The sequence below is a fragment of the Danio rerio genome, chromosome 21 (genome assembly GCF_049306965.1).
Source record: "Danio rerio strain Tuebingen ecotype United States chromosome 21, GRCz12tu, whole genome shotgun sequence".
Lineage (NCBI taxonomy): Eukaryota > Metazoa > Chordata > Actinopteri > Cypriniformes > Danionidae > Danio > Danio rerio.
This window is the reverse complement of record NC_133196.1, coordinates 35,530,955-35,552,015: the sequence shown is the minus strand read 5'-3', so window position 1 is coordinate 35,552,015 and position 21,061 is coordinate 35,530,955. Positions and strand designations below refer to the sequence as shown.

Sequence of the window (21,061 nt, the reverse complement as noted above, 5' to 3'; positions counted from 1 at the left end):
TGCTTCACTTTAATTTACAACCCTCAAATGTGGTATTTACCCTGTAAGTACAGGTAACAAGGGAGGAACAATGCTTCACTTTAATTTACAACCCTCAAATGTGGTATTTACCCTGTAAGTACAGGTAACAAGGGAGGAACAGTGCTTCACTTTAATTTACAACCCTCAAATGTGGTATTTACCCTGTAAGTACAGGTAACAAGAGAGGAACAATGCTTCACTTTAATTTACAACCCTCAAATGTGGTATTTACCCCGTAAGAACAGGGAACAAGGAGGGAACAAATACTGTATTCACCCTTTAATTACAGGGAACAAAGAGGGAAGAAGCTGAACTTTAACACACTAGTGTATACGTGAACACTAAGAACAGAGTAAACTACAGCAGCAGTTTTTATTGATTGAATACCAAATTACTACATTTTTCTATAAAGCATCAGCTATACATTTACTGAAATGCAACAGTTGGCCCCCCTGTGCAAACAGCAGTAAAGATGCGATCCTGTTTTAATCTACATTGAACCCTGACGGTAGGCCTATATCATGCAAAGTTATTTGTTGATAGTGAGTTATGGAGACATTGATGGCTTTGGTGAGATCGACGAGTAAACATAAGGTAAGTAGTGTATGGAAATATATTTTATATTGAATTGCAGATTTAAAATGCATACAGTATACAATAAGGGTTCATAATTTCACAGGTTGTAAACCTTTTATTCATTAAACACCCCGTATAAAACCCAAGCACTGAATAAGAGTACTAATGTACTCACGCAGGTGCATGTACAGTACATTTGCAGATAGCAATAGGTTGTCACCATCCTTGCATAATTCTTCATATGTATACAATACTTGAAGAAAAGTACATCGTAAACGTAATATACTTACGCGGATCTTTGCTTGATAAATATCTTATTGTTACTCCCCTATTACGCATACATTATGGTTTGTTCTTTTGCAATTTAAAGAAAAGTACAACGTTATTTCACAGTACTTACGCGGTACTTTTCATGCTGAATATCTGGTTGTTACCCCCTTATTACCCCAGCATTACAGTTTGTTCCCTTATACCTAAGTAAGCGTTATTTATACTTACACTATACGTACAGAAAAGTACACCGTTATTTCACTGTACTTACGCGGTAATTTTCGTGATGAACATCTGGTTGTTACCCCCTTATTACCCAAACATTACGGTTTGTTCCCTTATACCTACACATACGTTCATTATACTTACACAGTACGTACAGAAAAGTACACTGTAATTTCACTGTACTTACGCGGTACTTTGCGGGTTGTAAAAGAAAGCGTTACCGGAGTGTCAATCAAAGGTGCAAAAAATGCCAGCAGCCATTTTGTTAACCAAATCACTAGTGTTATGACTGGAGATGCTACTCTATTGAACATACTTCAGCGAGTAGTTTGGATGATTAACATGGATGTTTATCAACGTATGAATAAGTTTTGGACTAATGTTTTAAGTATTGAATTGCCTGGATCTTTGCTTGAGAGGTGAGTGCCATGCGGCACTAAGCACAGGAATGACTTACAAATGACTATTTAAACTGCTTGTTTAACACTTTTTTCATATAAACTTTACTCTTTATGTTTAATCATATGTTTTGCAAAGTTTCCCTTTCTCTTGTATTAATATGTTTGGTTTTAATACTCCTGCATATAATTTTTAACTGTACCTAAGCTAAACACCCTCTTATACTGTTCAAGTTTGGACTTTTTGAAAAGCTTACTCACTGTACAAATCGATCGTTGACATTTTATTTTAATATGAGTGCAACATATTAACGTTTAAGAGACTTTAACATTTCTGTCCCCATTTGCATAAATTTACCTATGCAAATTCTTCTGCCTCAGACAAAGAGCTATAAATTACTATTCAAGGAAGTTAGTTTCTAATTGGTCAACTTTCCATGGAGGGTGGATCCGAACCCGCCCTATAAAAGTTTAGGACCTAGCTAAACTCCCTCTCTTCGCACTCTCTCTGTTCAAACTCTCCTGGGACCTCCCTTGGCACCTCTCTCCTCTCTCTCTCCCAGCTCCAAGCAACCCCCACTCTCTGCTCTAAAGGCCTCTGTTTTGAAACCTTTTTCAACTCTATACAACTTCCTCACAAACCTAAGTATAGAAACCTCCAAGAAAGCAGGCAGAAACCCAGACAGAAAGGGTTAATCGCACCGCGCTCGGAAATTGCACCGCCCAGAATCCTCTTTGCCGCGTCAACTTGAAACTACAACCTCGTGAGTAACAAAGAGCAACATCAACCACGTGCTCAATAACGGGAGCTCGGACATCACGAACAGACCGCAAGTATCACCTTTCTCCCAACATCTTAACTGGTGTGAACTAAAATTTAACCTAAAGAGACAATAGAAGGGTTATATTAAATTTGATTACGTTTGGTTTGCTTGGTTTGTTCTTACAAACTGAGAGGTTTTCCCATCATTACGTCTTCTAAACCTCTTCACGTGTGCTACTCTCCCCTATGCTTGTATGAATGTGTGTTTGTGTTAGGTGTCAGTTTCTGTTAGATTAGTCAATAAAGTTTAATTTTGTATAAAGGAAGGTGCCTGTGTATATTAATGAATTTAATGTCTTGAACTTTGATCTTGCTACCCTGCTAAAATTTTAGGTTGATAGCATCGCTGAACGATTCGTTGTTCGGATCAAAAGAGTCGATTCATTTGAAGCCCCGTTCAAATGAATCTTCCTCCCGCTAAGCTATTCCGCTATATAATGTTCCAGAAGGTACGCGAGCATTGAAAGCTAAATCATAACTCGCAACATTATAACGGCGGGAAAGACGTGGGAAGAATAACCTTAAGCTAATTTACTACAGTAATAATGGTGTAGATATGCAAGCACTCTAATCTACATTATAATTCGTCACAGATTATTAATGTGGATATGCGTGCAAGTTAATCTACATTATTATTATATTGTGCTACCTGTTTATTTGTGGAGAATAAACAAAGCATTTAAATACGTAATCTAGACCTATAATGGTTGGAGAACGCTAGTTAAGTATGTAATTTTACAGTTGTGTGAGGCAGTTTGAAGTGGAAGGTTGAGATGTTGTTGAATTTGTTGTTGGGAGTTATAGTTAGAGGTGAAGTTATTGTTGTTTTTGAAGTAGTAGTTGTTGTTGCTGTTGCTGCAGCAGCAGCAGTGTATTCTTCAAATTGAAGATGGCTGTAGTGAGAAACCTTGGCTCTTTATAGTGGGTTAGGACTGCCCTGATTGGTGGATCCATTCATTAATTAATTTTCTTGTTGGCTTAGACCCTTTATTAATCTGGGGTCACCACAGCGGAATGAACCGCTTATCAAGTTTTTACACAGCGGATGCCCTTCCAGCCGCAACCCATCTCTGGGAAACATCCACACACACATTTACACACACACTCATACACTAAGGACAATTTAGCCTACCCAATTCACCTATACCGCATGTCTTTGTACTGTGGGGGAAAACGGAGCACCCGGAGGAAACCCATGTGAACGCAGGGAGAACATGCAAATTTCACACAGAAACGCCAACTGAGCCGAGGCTTGAACCAGCAACCCAGCGACCTACTTGCTGTGAGGCGACAGTTCTACCTACTGTGCCACTGCTTCGCCCCTGATTGGTGGATTATACGTAGCTAATGCAGAACCAGCCGTGTTCAATCATAATCACGTGATATCTCGAAATTAGTTTATTAATAAACTTTAGTTATATTTCAAACATGTACTTTCACCAGTGATAATGCAAATCAGCAATTTTTTGGCCTCACCAAACTGCTAAAATATATTGGTGGCTTTTTAAATTAGCATTTTGACTATTAAATAGTCATAATAATCATGATAATTCAATCATTCATACATAGCAGCATATGTTTCGGGGGCTGAATCTTATTATATTTTTGATGTCAGTTGTGGGCCAGAGGGAGGAGGAGGGCGGGCCTTTTATGGCCGGGAGTTTGAGACCCCTGGTCTAAAGTGATGACAAAACAGGTGATTTTGCTCATATTTTAAGATTAAAAGGCTGAACAGCAGTCAACAGATATTTCCCAATATTCCTCAATTGCAATCGCGAGATCACAATAACCCAGAAAAAGCAAAGCAAACACTACCAGATTACTAAGGTATAAATACAGCACTACAGCATACAAAAGAGCGAGATTGACTTAGAGTGCTAAATCTTACCAGTTTTATAATGATTTAATCAGCTGTAATTTGACATTTTTTAGTGATCGCCAGCAGCCCAAGATTATTTTTCTACTTAATCTGACAACCTACGCATCATTAGAAAGATTTAGGGCTTCAGCTTTAAAGGAATTATTCGCCCAAAAATTAACACAAGAAGATATTTTGGAAAAAGCTGAAAACTTTTAACTATCAACTTCATAGTTGGTAAAACATACCAGGTAAGTGATGGTTCCAGGGTTTTCAGCTTTCCTCAAAATGCTTTCATATGTGTTTAACTAAAAGAAGCTTTGAAACAAGTAAAGGTTGTGTAAATGGCAGAATTTTTGGGTGAATTTACCTTTTAATGTTTGACCAATGCTTATGTTAAGGCTCTTTCCAGGTCAGTTATTGGTGTGCAAAAATTGATAATGCACGATATAGAAAAACAAAACTCATCAATTTCATGATTTGCTAAAGGATGGCAGCTTATTGCGAAAGTGGTAACATTTTACGATAAAGCTCCATTAGTTAAATAAATAGTTTTCCAGCATTCTTTAAAATATTTTTTTTTTGTGGGTTAGTTAAAGGGCACCTATTTTACTACATTTTTTTACATTTGATAACAATAATATGATTGTTCTGAGTGTGCCAGTTTAGGTTCAGTTCAAAACACAATTCAGATTTTTTTATTATAATGTGTTAGAAGGTGTCATTTTTGGGGTGTGTACACAGGTCCTTGTTTTAGGGGTGTTGCTTCAGGTGAAAATTTATTTCAACTTCTTGCCCAATTTAACAAGGGGGCGTAGCTAAGAGCTCCCCCACTTTGTGTATGGCAACAGACTAAGAGAAGCAACATGAGTGAGAGGACCAGTATTCAGCCGTACATGTATGACTAGGACACAGACTAAGCAGAGACTACTGTTAAGGAATTAATACTCCTAATGTGCCAAAATATGTCAGAGTGGTAGCTACAAAATCATTTATGTCTTTGAATCATACCTGTCAACATTGGGATGTGAAAATAATTGATATGCCCACCATAATAAGGGATTATCTCTGTTGCTCATTCGCAGAAAGATGATGAAGGCTCTTGTGTTGAGCTCAAAGAGCCTTACATCCAAAAACAGAGCAAGGGTGTTCCTTCGGTGACATTGCTTTGACTCACGCTGAAAATGGCGGATGTAGACAACAAACTGAGGACGTGGTAATGCGCACCTGTCAACCAATATTTGTGGGCGGGGGGGACTCCACTCCTACATCAAGGTCTCAAAACTACTCTAATTGGTCCACCGTTTTTATGTTGTTAAATTGAAAAAAAGGACTGGGTGTGTTTATGTCACCCCAAATGAAGGTCTATACACTATACCTACACACGTCTGTCCAAACTGCTTGAAAAGTAGATTTTTCACCATAGGTGCCCTTTAAAATATTTCCTAATATGAACAACCAATGCACAAAACATTGATTACAGTATGTATTCATGTTTGTAAGAATTAATTATTAAAAATACAGTCATTCATTGTTAGTCCATGTTAACTCGCAGTGCATTACTAATGTTAGCAAGCACAACTTAGGATTTTAAGAAACCGTCAGTGAATGTTGTTAGATCATCTTAGTAAATACAATAGCATTAACCCATTTGTGCCCAATTAAAAAAAAAAAAAAAATTTCATGCATGTAGCCTTGTTAATCATACCTGCCAACACTCCTGTTTTCCCGGTAGTCTCTCTTATTTCAGACCCATCTCCTGTTTTGTTCTGTCTCCCACATATATATATATATAAGACAATTAATTACAAACATTCCAATTAATTATTATTATTAATCAATAAAATATATATATATATGAACATTGTAATATTTGGTCCTACACTGTAGAGTTACAGCAATCAAAAAATAAATAAAAAAAAATATTTTTTAAATTAAGTCAAAAAGTAAAGTAAAAAACTGGTGTAACTACACAAAAGTAAATATATACCACAATGGTGTCATCTAACAAAACAAATATTTTCAGTAAATTTCATTAACAAACATTTGTAGACATCTGACAGAAATAATCAGACAGCTTAGTAACAAGTAAAGCTGCTGATTCTGTTTGTGGAGTCATTTAATAATCTTGATAAGCTGAGATTTTGAGAGATTAGTTTGTTGATTTGTTTTCATTTGAGTTCCAAAGGCCATGTCCCCACATTCACAGGTATTTTTTTAATCAAAAATGTAGTTTTTTTTAAATTAATTTTCTAAAAAAAAAAAACACAGAAACTGGTGCTTTTGAAAATCTTCTTTCTGACATGAGTTTTCTAAAGTTTGGGTTTCAGTGACCTAATACTGTGTTTTTGGGTAGAAAAAAAGCTGCAAAGGCATTACCCATGTTTGTGTGCATTGCATGAGGCTAAGGTTGAGAATTTGGTTTGTGTTTTGCTTTAGTGATTCTGCTTTTTAAGAGCAGGAGTTCATTATTCTCTGTTCAATCAGCGCTTTAACTCTGCTCCAGTGTTATTTTAACTCTTTGTAGGAGTGGGACCAGTGGGAGATGTTAATTTTACTGTTAATTTTAGGACTTTGGTGTTCTATCAAATTGTGAATCAAAAAAGTCTACTTTTAAAGTAAAGATATCTGTTAAATGATTAAGTTATTTTCAGAATGGGTATTATGAAAGCAAAGATCATTAAAAAAGACCAATAACCTTGATTTATTAACTTATTAACAAATTATTCCCTAATTCCCCATTTTAATGTACTTACAAGGCTTGGACGTTTGACAAAGTATCCAAAAATTGATTTATCTCTTGAAAGATTTGTTTTGTTTGGATGAATCTAGAGAGCTTCATGATTATGCTGATATACAATTGTGAACAAAAAATTATTTTTAGTAATTTAAAAATTCCCCTTATTTTGGAAGGTTTGCATCCATTTTGCATCCTGAAATTAGGGGTAGGAAGTTGATGGCCTCATGTGATGTGAATTAATTCAATTCCTTTTTTTCTTTCTTGAAATATTTTATTTGGTTGTTTGCTTGCATGTCATTGAGAAATTAAATATGAATAACATGTAGAAAATTACTCATGAAAGTAAAATGGCAACTATACATTTTAGCAACTAGAGTTCCCAGTGGGTTTGTATGGGTTAATTATAATGAAACCCTATTGCAAAGTATGATCATGAATGTTTCTAATATAGTTTTAAGCTTAGTGGTTTAACTGCTACAAACACCAACAATACCAACTAGGGTTTGTGTAGCCAAAGCATAGTAATATTGTGGTCACCATAGCTTGAGCACAATTTCATATTCATATTGGGTCTAAAGGTAAATTATATCAAAACTGCTTAATACTACATTTCAGCAATGTTATTTGAGACATGCTGGGGCAGCATGGTGGCTCAGTGGTTAGCACTGTCAAGATGGTCACTGGTTTGATTCCCGGCTGGGCCAGTTGACATTTTTGTGTGGAGTCTGCATCTTCTCCTCATGGTCATGTGGGTTTCCTCCAGGTGCTCCGCTTTCCCCACAGTCCAAAGACATGCGCTGTAGATGAATTGAATAAACAAAATTGTAAATGTGAGTGTGCATGGGTGATTCCCAGTACTGGGTTGCTGCTGGAAGGCCATCCACTGTTTAAAACATATACTGGAATAGTTGGTGGTTCATTCTGCTGTGGCGACCCCTGATACTGTATACAGTATAAGTGACTAAGCCAAAGTAAATTTAATGAATGAATATGAGACATGCTGTCACAAGATGAAAACAATGGGATACATTTTACTATATAAAGAATAATTACACACTACTGACAAAAGTCTTGTCATCAATCTTAGTTGTAATTGCAACAAATAATAACTTGATTTCAAGTTGATCATAGGATTTTTCAGATGAATCATCAGTTGAACAGCATCCCAATCATCACAAAAACTGCAGAAGACCTATTGGAACTCGCATGGACACAAGATTCTCACTGAAATCAGTCAAGTTTGCGGAAGGAAAAACCATGGTTTGGGGTTACATTCAGTATAAGTGCCTATAAGAGATCTGCAGAGTGGATGGCAACATTACAAGCCTGAGGTATCAAGACACTTGTGCTGCCCATTACATTACAAACCACAGTAGAGGGCAAATTCTTCAGCAGGATAGCACTCCTTCTTATACTTCAGCCTCCACATCAAAGTTCCCTAAAAGCAAAGATCGTCGAGGTGCTTCAGGATTGGCCAGCCCAGTCACCAGACAAAAACATTATTGAGCATGTCTGGGGTAAGGTGAAAGAGGAGGCATTAAAGATGAATCCAAATAATCTTGATGACCTCTGAGAGCCCTGCAAGAGAGTTTTCTTTGTCATTCTAGATGACTTTATTAATAAGTTATTTGAGCCATTGCAGAGATGTATGGATGCTGTCTTCTGAGCTCATGGGAGTCATACACAATATTCATTCTTTTTTTCATTGCACCATGACTTTATATTCTATACTGTACATTATTTCTGTTAAGTGACAAGACTTTTGTCTAAGAAAAGTCAGACCTTACTGTCCTAATTAAATAATTAAAAATCAAGACATGATCATATTTAATTTAGGTAAAATAATCTAGAGGCCTTTGCCTTTCATATAGGTCTCTTCTAATTGCAAAACGAGGTCAAGTTATTATTTGTTGTTCCTAAAACTTGGATAGGCGACAAGACTTTTGTCAGGTATTGTATGCATGACATTATTCTTTTTAAGTCACTGTAATAATAACAACAATTAAAATGCTGGTATTTTTGCTCGTAATTAGAAATGTCACCTCAGATTGCTTGAAGGTTAACAAATTAACTGCAAAGTTAATTTGGAGTCAGATATCCCTTTGAGTCACTTTTTTGGATCAGTTAATACATCTTTTTTTAGGATCTTCTAATTCATCTTGGTCATTTTGATGTCTGATTTGTTGTTTGATTCCCTCACAAAACACCCCGGTGGCTCCTTTTCAAACCTTTAAAAGAGGAAATGAACTTAAATGTCTAAATGACTTGTAAGCATCATTACACGTTATCGAGTGGCGCTATTTAGCCAGTCACTTCCTGTGCATACATTACGCCATCTTGCATCACTCAGCAGCCGTCGCATTCATTCCTTACATCTGCGGCTCAAAGCTAGAGGATATCAGAGATACTCCAGTCTCATCTTGACACATCCTCAGCAATCGAAAAGGACAAGAACAGAGGAATAACTCGAGCTGAGAATTTGCTGATGTCTGATTCTTTTAAAGAATAAAACGAGGGCACAGAGAAAAGAAGCTCCCTCTTTTTAATAAGGATTCAGGTTTGTCTGTGCATAGGTTATCTCCAGCAGATGGTATTTTTTTTTCACCCACCTAACTCGTTCCCCAGTGATGGATCTGAGGCTGAGAAGAGCTCAGAGACTTTAGACGCTTCTTCAGCTGCTCAGAATACCTTATTACCACAGAGCAGAATATAAAATATATTCGTCTGGAAAATAGATTGGAAACAGAGGCTGTATTCTCTGGCTGGTTCTCAAGATAATTTTGTGAACTAAATGCATTTTTAAGAGTTACGAGTGTTAATAAAAAAATCCCTTTTGAGATTTAAGTGATTTAAACTGGAACACAGCATGCTTGTGTTTTTTTTTTTTTTTTTTTTTAAATGTTTCAAGCTACTCTCAAAGGAAATGGTGTTTACCTCTCTCTTAACCATCTGACACCTGTGATCTAACCGTGGGGGTCTCTACAAAGACAATCATACTCTGGATGAATGAATGAGCAACTACATAAAGTGATTTTAGATTCCACCCTTGAGAAATCCACACATCAAACCCATTGACGCTGGTGATTGCCCTATAGAGAAGCCTGAGAAAACTGCCAATTTGCTCTGAGTAGCACATATCCGCTCAGGTAGGCCTCGCGAATGAATGGAAGTTCGTGGAAAACATGTTCATCCAATCCCGTTGAACACTGCACAAGTGTTGAAATGACTGTCTCGCACCTGTTTTCTTTCAGTGCACACTTTCACACTGTAAACAATGTCAACCCACTTCATCTCGAAACTTGTTTAATTGCTGCCTTACAGACTGAAGTAAAGTCAACAGGATTCTATACTGTATTTGAGCCCTATATTGTAGAAGTGTTTCCAGACGAAGAAAAAAAGCTATATACAGTACTGTGCAAACATTTTAGGACACCATTGCATTTGCTGTTTACTGCTGGTGTAATAAACTAACACTGTAAAACAATGCTGGGTTCCACACAATCGATTTGTGTTAGGAAAACATGAAGAATTAAGTTTTTGCAAATTTAGGTGGATTGAACTTAAAATCATTAAGTTGTCACTCAAGAAACTCTTATTAAGCTTATTTTTATTTTTGTTTTAGCTTATTTTTTATTAATCAGGGATGTCCAAACTCGATTCTGAAGGGCCAGTGTTCTGCAAAGTTAAGTCCCAGCCCCAATCAGACATACCTGGGCTAGCTAATCAAGCTCTTACTAGGCTTAGTAACATCCTTGCAGCTGTGTTGAGGCAAGTTGGAGCTAAAATCTGCAGGACACGGCACTCCAGGACTGAGTTTGAACACCACTGATAAAATAGTTTGAACAAACCGCAAACAACATTTTTTGAGTGAAGTTTATTATAGATTTAGATATTATTTTGAAATTAGCTTTGCATTTCCAGTTTATTTCCAGTTTGTTTCAGTAATGATTTCCTTAGTTTAATTTTATGAGCATATTTTTTTATTTAGTTTTATATATTTAGTGTCAGTTTTAGTAAATGAAGAGTTCAATCTAAAGAGTACTTGAAATACAATCTAAAATGTTCTTTTAAAATGAACTTTTTTCTCATACTCATGTTTCATCATTTCATTTTCTTGTCGGCTTAGTCCCTTTATTAATCCGGGGTCGCCACAGCAGAATGAACCGCCACTTTATCCAGCAAGTTTTTACACAGTGGATGCCCTTCCAGCCGCAACCCATCTCTGGGAAACATCCGCACACACATTCACACACACACTCATACACTACGGACAATTTAGCCTACCCAATTTACCTGTACCGCATGTCTTTGGACTGTGGGGGAAACCGGAGCACCTGGAGGAAAACCACTTGGAGGCAGGGAGAACATGTAAACTCCAGACAGAAAAGCCAACTGAGCCAAGGTTCGAACCAACGAACCAGCAACCTTCTTGCTGTGAGGCGACAGCACTACCTGCACCACTGCCTCACCCCTCATATGCTTATGTTCAGTTATTTTAGTTTAAAGGAATTAAACAAACTAATTCATTGCTATTACAGACAAATTACTCAACCTGCACACAGAAACCTAAAACAATGCTAATTTTAGATGAAAATTTCAGATGAAACTCTTCAATTCTAGTTGATGATGGGTACATATTAGCACCAAAAAAAAATCAATGTAGCCTCATTCTGAAAAAAGATGTAGCCATATTTTCATCAAAAGCTATGAGGCGGTACGATGCTATTCAGTTTTCTCGCTTACCAGCTGACCAATTACCTCCATAGGGATTTCTTTTCCGCTGTCACCAGTTTGTCCAATAGCTCGACATGTACATGGGCAGACTTGAAACGCAGAGAGGAGTTGACCATAACGACAAGGTTCGAGTCTGGTGAAGAATGGTTCTAGAAAGCAGGTAAGACAAAATAAAATTAATAAGTAAATAACAGGGTAAGAATGTGGTAAAATCTGAAAAAGTGGTAAACATCAGGAAGTTTTTGCTTTGTAAAACTCTGCGGTTAGGTTTATGGAAGACGGCAGGTGGGTTAATCTGTGCTTTTTAAAACCCTATGGGAGAGTTAAAGGAAGGGGGAGGGTGAGGGGATCGGTCAGTTGATCAGTCAGTAAATCAGTCAGGGGACAGCAGCTTCTGGTGCGAGGACAGCAGGTGCGAATGGCATTCGCGAGAGAAAGTGAGATCTGAAAAAACGTACACATCGGCCTGTGGCGGATTCGCGAAAAAAACTGCAAAATTGTAGCACCTGGGATGTATTTTGCCATCTCAAAAAATTTATATAGGGGTATTTAATTAGAATGAGGCTGAGTTGAAAAAAGTACAGTAGTGTACCTTGTTAAAATTGTTATAATATTTATCATAATAGACCTTACATTCAACCAGAAAATCCGGGTTAGAGTTGGATTGTATACTATATGTGAAATAGTTGGAGAGAGTTGGAAGGATGAGAGCTTGCAGGCTTCAGTGAAACATGTTGGAGGCTCTGCCTTGATTTGTTCTGGTTTAGGCTGCATTTCTGCCAGTGCTGTTGGCAATACTGCCTGAATTGATGGGATTGTGAAGGCTGAAAATTAGAGGAAGGTTTTAATCCATTATGCCATTCCTTCTGGAAAGCACTTCATTGGTAATGGATTTATTTTTCAGCATGATAATGATCCCAAACGTACTGTTAATGCTATGAAATTATATTTTGAAAAAAAAAAAAAAAAAAAAACAGACCTTAAAGTCTGCATGAGACACTTTTTCAGTATGTTAATGTACTTCTAACTGAAACTGAATTTTGAGTAACACGTGGAGCTTTTTCATTTTGCTTTCCTCAGCAGCCATTGCAGTCTCAACACAAAAGCTAAAGTTGTGCTTGGTACCAAAAACTATATATTGATTTTTGCACAAAGAAGTAATTGTGTTTAGATTTTTTTTCTTCTAATTTTGCCTCTAACTTATCTAAATCTAAAAAAATCTAAATTAACATTGCAACTACAAGAATTCTATAACAACTAGATTGCCCATATCAGTCATTCTGACCGATAAATAGGAAAATTACCAGTTTGTAAACATTCAGGATGTGCACACATCGAGGTTGCAAAAAAAAAAAAATGGGAGCGTTAGCATTTACAGTGATGCAACGACATCCGATGCGGTATATATATAACTTGCATAATGCTTTTAGCATATTATAACAGCTTGTTACTCCGTGACAATCACAGTTATTCTGCAAAATTATCGTAAAAGTGAGTGACATTCATCTGACAGGCCTATTTGCAACAGCACCCTCCCAATGGATATTGGATAAGACAAAATGGCCAAGCATCCAGCCCAAATTATATCTCATTGAAACTCCAAGTGATTTTACAAGAGAGAAGTTTAAAGCCTACTAGTCTTTGGATACCTACAGTTTTGTTCTGTGTGGTCATGTGCAAGAAATAATATTCCATGATTACCAGATTCAAAAATTTGCAGTCCTAAAAACCGAGGTTCTGCCTAGCCAAAGACAAGGAATAAAGAACTGTACAAGGCCTGGATAATCATCAACAAGCAAAACATCTCCATTCTGACAGCGAGGTGCACCTGTATGACAGGGTATGTGAACTTAAATTTTTACATTTCATTCTTAGCATTCAGTGTCCGCAGTTTAATTAACCATGTGTTACTTTTTTGCTAAAATCATTCCTGAAATCAAAATATAAGCAATGTGTAGGATTCAGCATAGCGTGAGCTTACCTGATATAAAATGAGAACTGCAGAGTACAGCTTTTTTAATAAAGTTCTCACTCCAATTACCCCTTCTGATAGCTGTTTGCCAAAGACACCTGCGGTTATCATTAAAAGCAGTGTGGTGTACAGTAAAAATTAAGTTTTCTATTTTTGGACTTTTGATTTAGGCATCCTACCGCACAACACGACATGTTTATTGTTGCAATCGGCCTTTTTTTGCAACCGGTATGCGTGTTTGAACCCGTGTGATGTCATGTGTGATGTAGGTTGGTAATTCCCCTATAGGACTGTACCAAAGGGAAGTTGGTCATTTTTGTCATGTCATTTACATTTGTTGAATTAATCTTTGAATGCCTGTTATAATAATTTATAAAGTCATTAACCTAAAAATATATATTTTTAAATAGCGTACAAACTACTAGACCCATCGATAAGGTGTGTGCCTCACTTCATCAGACAAAGATAAAGACGTTTTTTTCACTGTAATGAAATGTTATTTTGAAAGAAATGTCTGAATTAAAGTTATGTTTTTGTTAGCAGAACGTTGCTAGGCAACAGATGCATGCATATTCAAAGGCACTGGAGTAAATAGCTGATGCTGAAATGTATGCGGTCAATTTGACCGTTATAACCATTAAGGTAGAAATACTCAGAACTCATTTGTGTTTTGTAGTTTATATATTATTATTATTTTATATTATTTTGTTATCAAAATAACAGTGTTGGAATGAAATATACATTAATTTAGGAAAAAAATATAGATAATGGGTTTCATTTTAACAAAGTAATTTTAAAATACAATATTTAAAAACAGCCAAAATGGCTGCTTCAGTAGCTTAACTGTGTTGTAATAGAAAACCTAGAGACTTAAATTATGAATTAATTGTGAAATATGCATAAATATATACAGTAATGTGCAAAAGTCTTAGACACCCAACAGCTTTGGTGGCCTAAAACTCTTGCACATTGTCGTATCTCTTTGACTCACATAATTATTCCATTATTAACAGATGAGAAAACCAAAAAATATAACATTACTTTTCAAAAAGCATAGTGTGAAAATGTTCAAGTCCAAAAGATTAAAAAAAGATGTATCTGGAAGTACTCATGTAAGTTGATGAAAGGATTCCATGGTATGATTGTTTTTCTTATAAAGAGACAGACTTAATATACAGGACAAATCAGGATGAGAGCACAACATTATAAAATCACCAATGGAAATGGAAAGAGAGTAGCACTTTATAAAAACTGTTAAAAAAATCTGTAATTTTAGGTTGGGGTGCTGAAAAACAAACATTGTTGTTATGTAATCAAGATATTAAAATAAACGAAAACAACTCAACTTTCAAAGACCACCAATCACTTCACTGAGCAAAAGTCATGGCATAATAACACATCCACATCTCAGCAGGGTCCGTCTTGTTTTTGGGTCCCCTAGAAACATTTTTGTTGTGTTACATGGATATTTGCAAGTGCTGTGACCAATTTGCAACACGTGTGCTGTCAAATAGATGAAGATTGTTTCTTTATTTGCTGGTGTTTTTTGTAATTCTACGTGCTTTTTTAAATTGCAGCGCACTAAGCTTTCTCGGCCACCGTACAGAAGTGATAAAGTCAGGCATTAGGGTTAGGCATACTACACTGTAAAACCCAAAAAGTTAAGCTAACCAATTGCAACAAACCATTTAAGTTTAAAAGCTATTCCTAATGAGTATAGTAAACTTAATCCATTTGAGTAATGAAACAATTTAAGCACAGTAAAACCCAATAAATGTAGAGAACTCAAACCAATTGAGTACTGTAAAACCCAATAAGTTAGGGCAACTCAAACCATTTGAGGAAACCGATTACTAAAAACCATTTGAGTAAAAAAAATAATAATACAAATCTATATGAGTATTGTAAACTTACTCCATTTAAGTTAAAGTAATGAGGTATTTAATTAACGAATTACCTCCTACACTCAGGGCATACTTACACTACTATGCTATGCGAACCATGCTCAGGCCTGTTTCCCGGGTCATTTGAGAAGTGTGAGTGCTCCGAATCTGGCTCAGACACAGTTCTTTTGGCCTGCCCTGGCCCAGTTGGAAGAGGTGTGCCAGAGCGCAGTTCACTTGGCCTTTGGTGCGGTATGCTTGTAGTGTGAGTGCAAAACGTGCCTGAGCACAAACCTGAAGACGAGACGTGACATTTACGAGATTGTTTCATCTGGATTTATAAATCATTCAAACTGTTGTAAATTATTAAAGACAAACCCCTCATTGCACAACAGCTGCACCTTTAGCAAACCTCCTAATTCCTGCAGCACGAGGACTTTATGATTGTTTATGAGTGTCAAAAGTGGCTGATCTGTTCGGCGAAATATTTGACTGCGTGCCACTGCATATCAAACAACTAAAATGATATAACTAAAGAAATCACCACTGTGCTGAGCGAAAGCGCTTACTGAACAGCACATCATCGATGACATAAGCATACCCAGGCCCGAATGTAATGTGAGTGTGGGCCGTCGCAGGAGACAGGAGGGGGGACAATTCTGCTTTGGCCCGGTTCAAGGCAACTGTACATATTGTGAGTACACCCTTAGTTCAAAACTGTTTTCAAATGAGTTTAATTAATTTTAGTCAATTTTTAGTTAACTACACTTATTTCATTTGGTTAAGTTGACTGTTGGGTTTTACAGTGTAACAATCAACTAACAACAAAAATACCAGTAAACTATTGCAAACCTTAGTAAATTGCATTGCATGATTCATTTAAAAACTGTCCTCCCGTCCATGCCTTTTCAACTTGAATTTTTCACAGTATGCAGTAAATCCTGACTGTACTTTTAAAACGGCTAAAGAGATTTGCACAGTGCACGCTGTTAGTAAACCTAACAGCGTACACACACACACACACACACACACACACACACATACACTATTTACATACTATTTGTGACAGGGTTTAACTTTGTGTGTAAAGCTCATAACCTTGCACCAGTCCAACCTTTGCAGGTATATAGACTATTTAGCAAGCAGAAACCTTGTTCAATAATTATAGCCTTATTTAATTTACCTTATTTAATAAATCTATACTTTTCTTCGATTTGAGGAAAGACATATATGACATAAGACATACATAAGCTGATATCCTGGTTGATTGATGTGTTTTCACAGCAGACATAATGTTATCATGTACTACTAAAGTTGAAGCGTTCCATGCACATCTTATTTGATATGGGCCACAAGGCTGATTACTCTTTTTCTAACCAATCATGTTCATGCATTAAAAATAGCATGTAATTACTACGAACCAAAAGGAAAATAGCAAAGTAAAATGAGCTGCTGTTATATGTGCTAACACTTTAGATTCATTATTATTACACAACAGTTAGTTAATTGGTTCTTACTGAATGACTGGCTTTCCGAGAAAACTAATTTAATGTCCAACAGTAGCATTGAATGTTAACTGTTTGTAACCCTCCTTAACACTGCAAGTCTGTCATTTGGATTTTTTAGTGACTCTTTCTGCAGGTCACATTGTTATGCCGGTAGGTGGCGACAAGTGACCATATTCATGGGAGAATCATGCTGCGCCCCAATTTGCATACTATCCATCCTAAATAGAATTAATATGTCCCAAATCATAGTATGTTGAAAAGAGCATATTAAATGTTCCCGGATGGTTTACTATTTTTTGGTAAAAATATTTAGTGAAGAACTGTCTATACTCTAACCGCTGATATCGCAAACAGTGCATTGCATGTTGACTCATTGATTTGCACCACCTCTGCGATGCATGTCCACAACTTTATGCATTGGGTTAAATTAGGCTTTGCAGTCTCCATGTCCAGTCCATTAATGACACTGTATCTGTTCAGTTGAGGGAACGGAACCAACCCCGTGACATCAGACACATCGGTATTCCAGGATGGCGGCACTCTTACACTAAAATCGTTCGAGGTTACAGAAGTAACCCTTCGTTCCCCGAGGAGGGGAACGGAAGTGCCATGAATGGGAGGATTCGGATCAGAAGCCGCTTATCTGGAGAGTATTGAACGGGCCAATGAATGAAATTAATTGGCAGCGTAAGCTTGCGCAGGTGTGCGACATCTGCAATTATCTCAGCATATAAGCACACCTGAAGCCAGCAGACGCCATCCTTTTAAGCTGAAGAGACTTTCAAACAGCTAAGGGACAGTCATTATGGCGACGGAATATGGCACTTCCGTTCCCCTCCTCGGGGAACGAAGGGTTACTTCTGTAACCTCGAACGTTCCCCTTCGGTTGGGGAACTTCAGTGCCATGAATGGGAGAATATGGAAAGCGCCATAATGACTGCACCTTACCAACACCCCCGATGAGGAGATAGTCAAGCAAGCGTGACGCACCCACATCATGGGGGGTGCGGTCCTCCAACGTGTCCCTGGCCCTAATTTATCCTACTTCAACAGAAGTTTTACGGATTTAGATATATTTTTTGGGAAGTCGTGAGCATCTAGATAATTCTAGGAAATACGACAGTACGTTGGGAAGCGTGCAATCCCGATAGGAGGACGCTGCGGAGGCCATCCGTTACCCAAGGGGGGGATAGATGGCAGAATTTACCTATGGACTAGCCCTAAAAAGGGGGAGTACGCATAGCAAAAGAGTGGTTAGCGGAGAGGGAAGACACGGGTCCGCCCAGGGGGGGGACTTAACCGTGGCGGAATAAGCATATGGGATCGCCTAGTGGGGATCACGCATAGCAGGCACCTATACCCAAAACGCGGGCTGACCAGCGGGCAGACCTACAACGTAGTGGGCCAGCAAGTGACTCCTCCACTGAGTCAGTGCTGGGGGCCACGGAGGAATCTGCAGGGCTCACCTGACGGGGAACTTTACTGACAGATAAAAAAGGCGCACGTACCTCCGTGTTAGGGAGAATGGCGCCGCAAGCGTGTTTCAACACCCTACCGAGTTGTCTCCTCAATCACCAAAGGGTTACCTAATACCCTTGAGGAAACCGGCTCCACTCGCAGATTGTAAAACCTTGCAAATGTGTTGGGTGTCGCCCAGCCCGCAGCTCTACAGATGTCTGTTAGAGAGGCGCCGCGTGCATGCGCCCAAGAGGATGCAACGCTCCGAGTGGAGTGTGCACGAACTCCCGGGGGACACGGCTGACCTCGACTCGAATAAGCGAGTGAAATGGCATCCACAATCCAGTGGGATAATCTTTGTTTTGATACGGCACTTCCCTGCTGCCGACCGCCATAACAGACAAAGAGCTGCTCAGATGATCTAAAATTCTGAGTACGGTCCACATAAATGCGCAGAGCGCGAACTGGACAAATTAAAGAAAGGGCTGGGTCTGCCTCCTCCGGGGGCAGCGCTTGCAGGTTCACTACCTGATCTCTAAAGGGGGTGGTAGGAACCTTGGGCACATAACCGGGGCAGGGTCTCAGGATGACGTGAGAGTAATCCGGCCCGAATTCCAGGCACAAGTCACTGACCGAAAATGCCTCCAGGTCCCCGACCCTCTTGATGGAGGCCAACGCAACCAGCAGAGCTGTCTTCAGGGACAGAAATCTTAGAGATACTGATTCGAGTGGCTCAAAGGGATCGGATCGCAGACTCGTGAGAACGAGGGCGAGATCCCAAGAGGGCATGAGAGGGGGGCGAGATGGATTAATTCGCCTAGCACCCCTAAGGAACTGGATGACCAGGTTATGCTTTCCCACGGTGCCGCCAGCTACCGCGCTATGATAAGCGGAGATGGCGGCCACGTAAACCTTGAGAGTGGAGGGCGACAGCCTGCTGTCCAACTTCTCTTGAAGGAAAGAGAGCACAACACTAATCTGGCAATTTCGGGGGTCTTCTCTGCGAGAGACGCACCATTCAGTGAATAGACTCCACTTCAGGGCGTAGGCGCGCCTCGTGGAGGGGGCTCTAGCCTGAGTGATGGTATTAACCACCGCAGTCGGTAGGTTACCTAAGTCTTCCTCGCGTCTAGGGACCACACGTGGAGGATCCAAAGATCGGGGCGAGGGTGCCAGATGGTGCCCTGTCCCTGAGAGAGTAGGTCCTCTCTCAAAGGGTTCCGCCAGGGGAGGGCCGTCGCGAGGAGTGAGAGCTCTGATATCCAGGTCCGGTTGGGCCAAAGGGGCGCAACTAGCAGAACCTGTTCCTCGTCCTCCCTGACCTTGCACAGAAACTGCGCGAGCAGGCTCACTGGGGGAAACGCATACTTGCGCATGCCCCGAGGCCAGCTGTGGGCCAGTGCATCCGTGCCGAGAGAGCCCTCGGTCAGGGAAAAAAACAACTGGCAGTGAGCGTTCTCGGGGGAAGCAAACAGATCGATCTGGGCCTCCCCGAATCGCGCCCATATCAGCTGAACAGACTCGGGGTGGAGTCTCCATTCTCCAGGGCGTAACAGCTGTCGTGAGAGCGCATCGGCTGCACGATTGAGCGTGCCTGGGACCTGAATGGCGCGCAGCGATTTCAGCCGCGGGTGACTCCAGAGGAGCAGACGGCGGGCGAGCTGAGACATGCGGCGAGAGCGCATACCCCCCATGCGGTTGATATACGCCGCCGCCGCCATACTGTCCGTCCTGACCAGCACGTGTTGCCGCTCCAGCACCGGTAAAAAGCGGTGGAGAGCGAGGAACACTGCCAACAGCTCTAGGCGATTGATATGCCAATGCAGCTGGGCACCCTTCCAGAGGCCCGCAGCCGCATGCCCGCGACACACGGCCCCCCAACCCGTGTTGGAAGCGTCTGTTGAAACAACAACATGGCTGGACGCCTGTCCTAGAGGCACACCGGCCTGTAGGAACGAGGGGTCGTTCCAAGGGCTGAGGGCGCGGCGACACAGCGCAGTAACCGAGACCCGGTGTGTGCCCGCGTGCCATGCGCGTCTGGGGACCCGATCGTGAAGCCAGTGCTGAAGTGGTCTCATATGGAGCAACCCGAGCGGCGTGACGGCGGCTGCGGATGCCATATGCCCCAGGAGCCTCTGAAAGAACTTCAGTGGGACCACTAGTTTGCTGTCGAGCTCCCTCAGACAGTTCAGCAACAGGCGAGCGCGTTCCTCGGAGAGGTGCGCTACCATGGTGATCGAGTCCAGCTCCATCCCGAGAAAAGAAATCCTCTGCACGGGGGCGAGTTTGCTCTTTTCTCGGTTGACCTGAAGCCCCAGTAGGCGGAGATGCCGAAGCACCTTGTCCCTGTGCATAATCAATTGCTCCCGCGAGTGGGCTAAAATCAGCCAGTCGTCGAGATAATTGAGTATGCGAATGCCCGCGAGCCGAAGGGGCGCTAGGGCACCCTCCGCGAGTTTGGTGAAGACCCGCGGAGACAGAGAGAGCCCGAAGGGGAGGACCTTGTACTGCCACGCTCGACCCTCGAACGCAAACCGCAGAAATTGGCGGTGGCGTGGAAGAATGGAGACATGGAAATACGCGTCCTTCAGGTCT

At 40.0% G+C, this 21,061-nt stretch overlaps 1 long non-coding RNA gene across 1 annotated transcript in view; it reads left to right on the top strand.

Moving 5' to 3' along the window:
- The first annotated feature begins 265 nt into the window (after positions 1 to 265).
- The window catches only part of LOC141380027 (uncharacterized), a 118,490-nt gene continuing 97,694 nt past the window's right edge, over positions 266 to 21,061 (top strand). Inside the window, exons 1-2 of the long non-coding RNA XR_012397275.1 lie at positions 266 to 1,317; positions 14,294 to 14,339. This is a non-coding gene — a long non-coding RNA (uncharacterized lncRNA). The remainder of the gene's footprint in view (positions 1,318 to 14,293; positions 14,340 to 21,061) is intronic.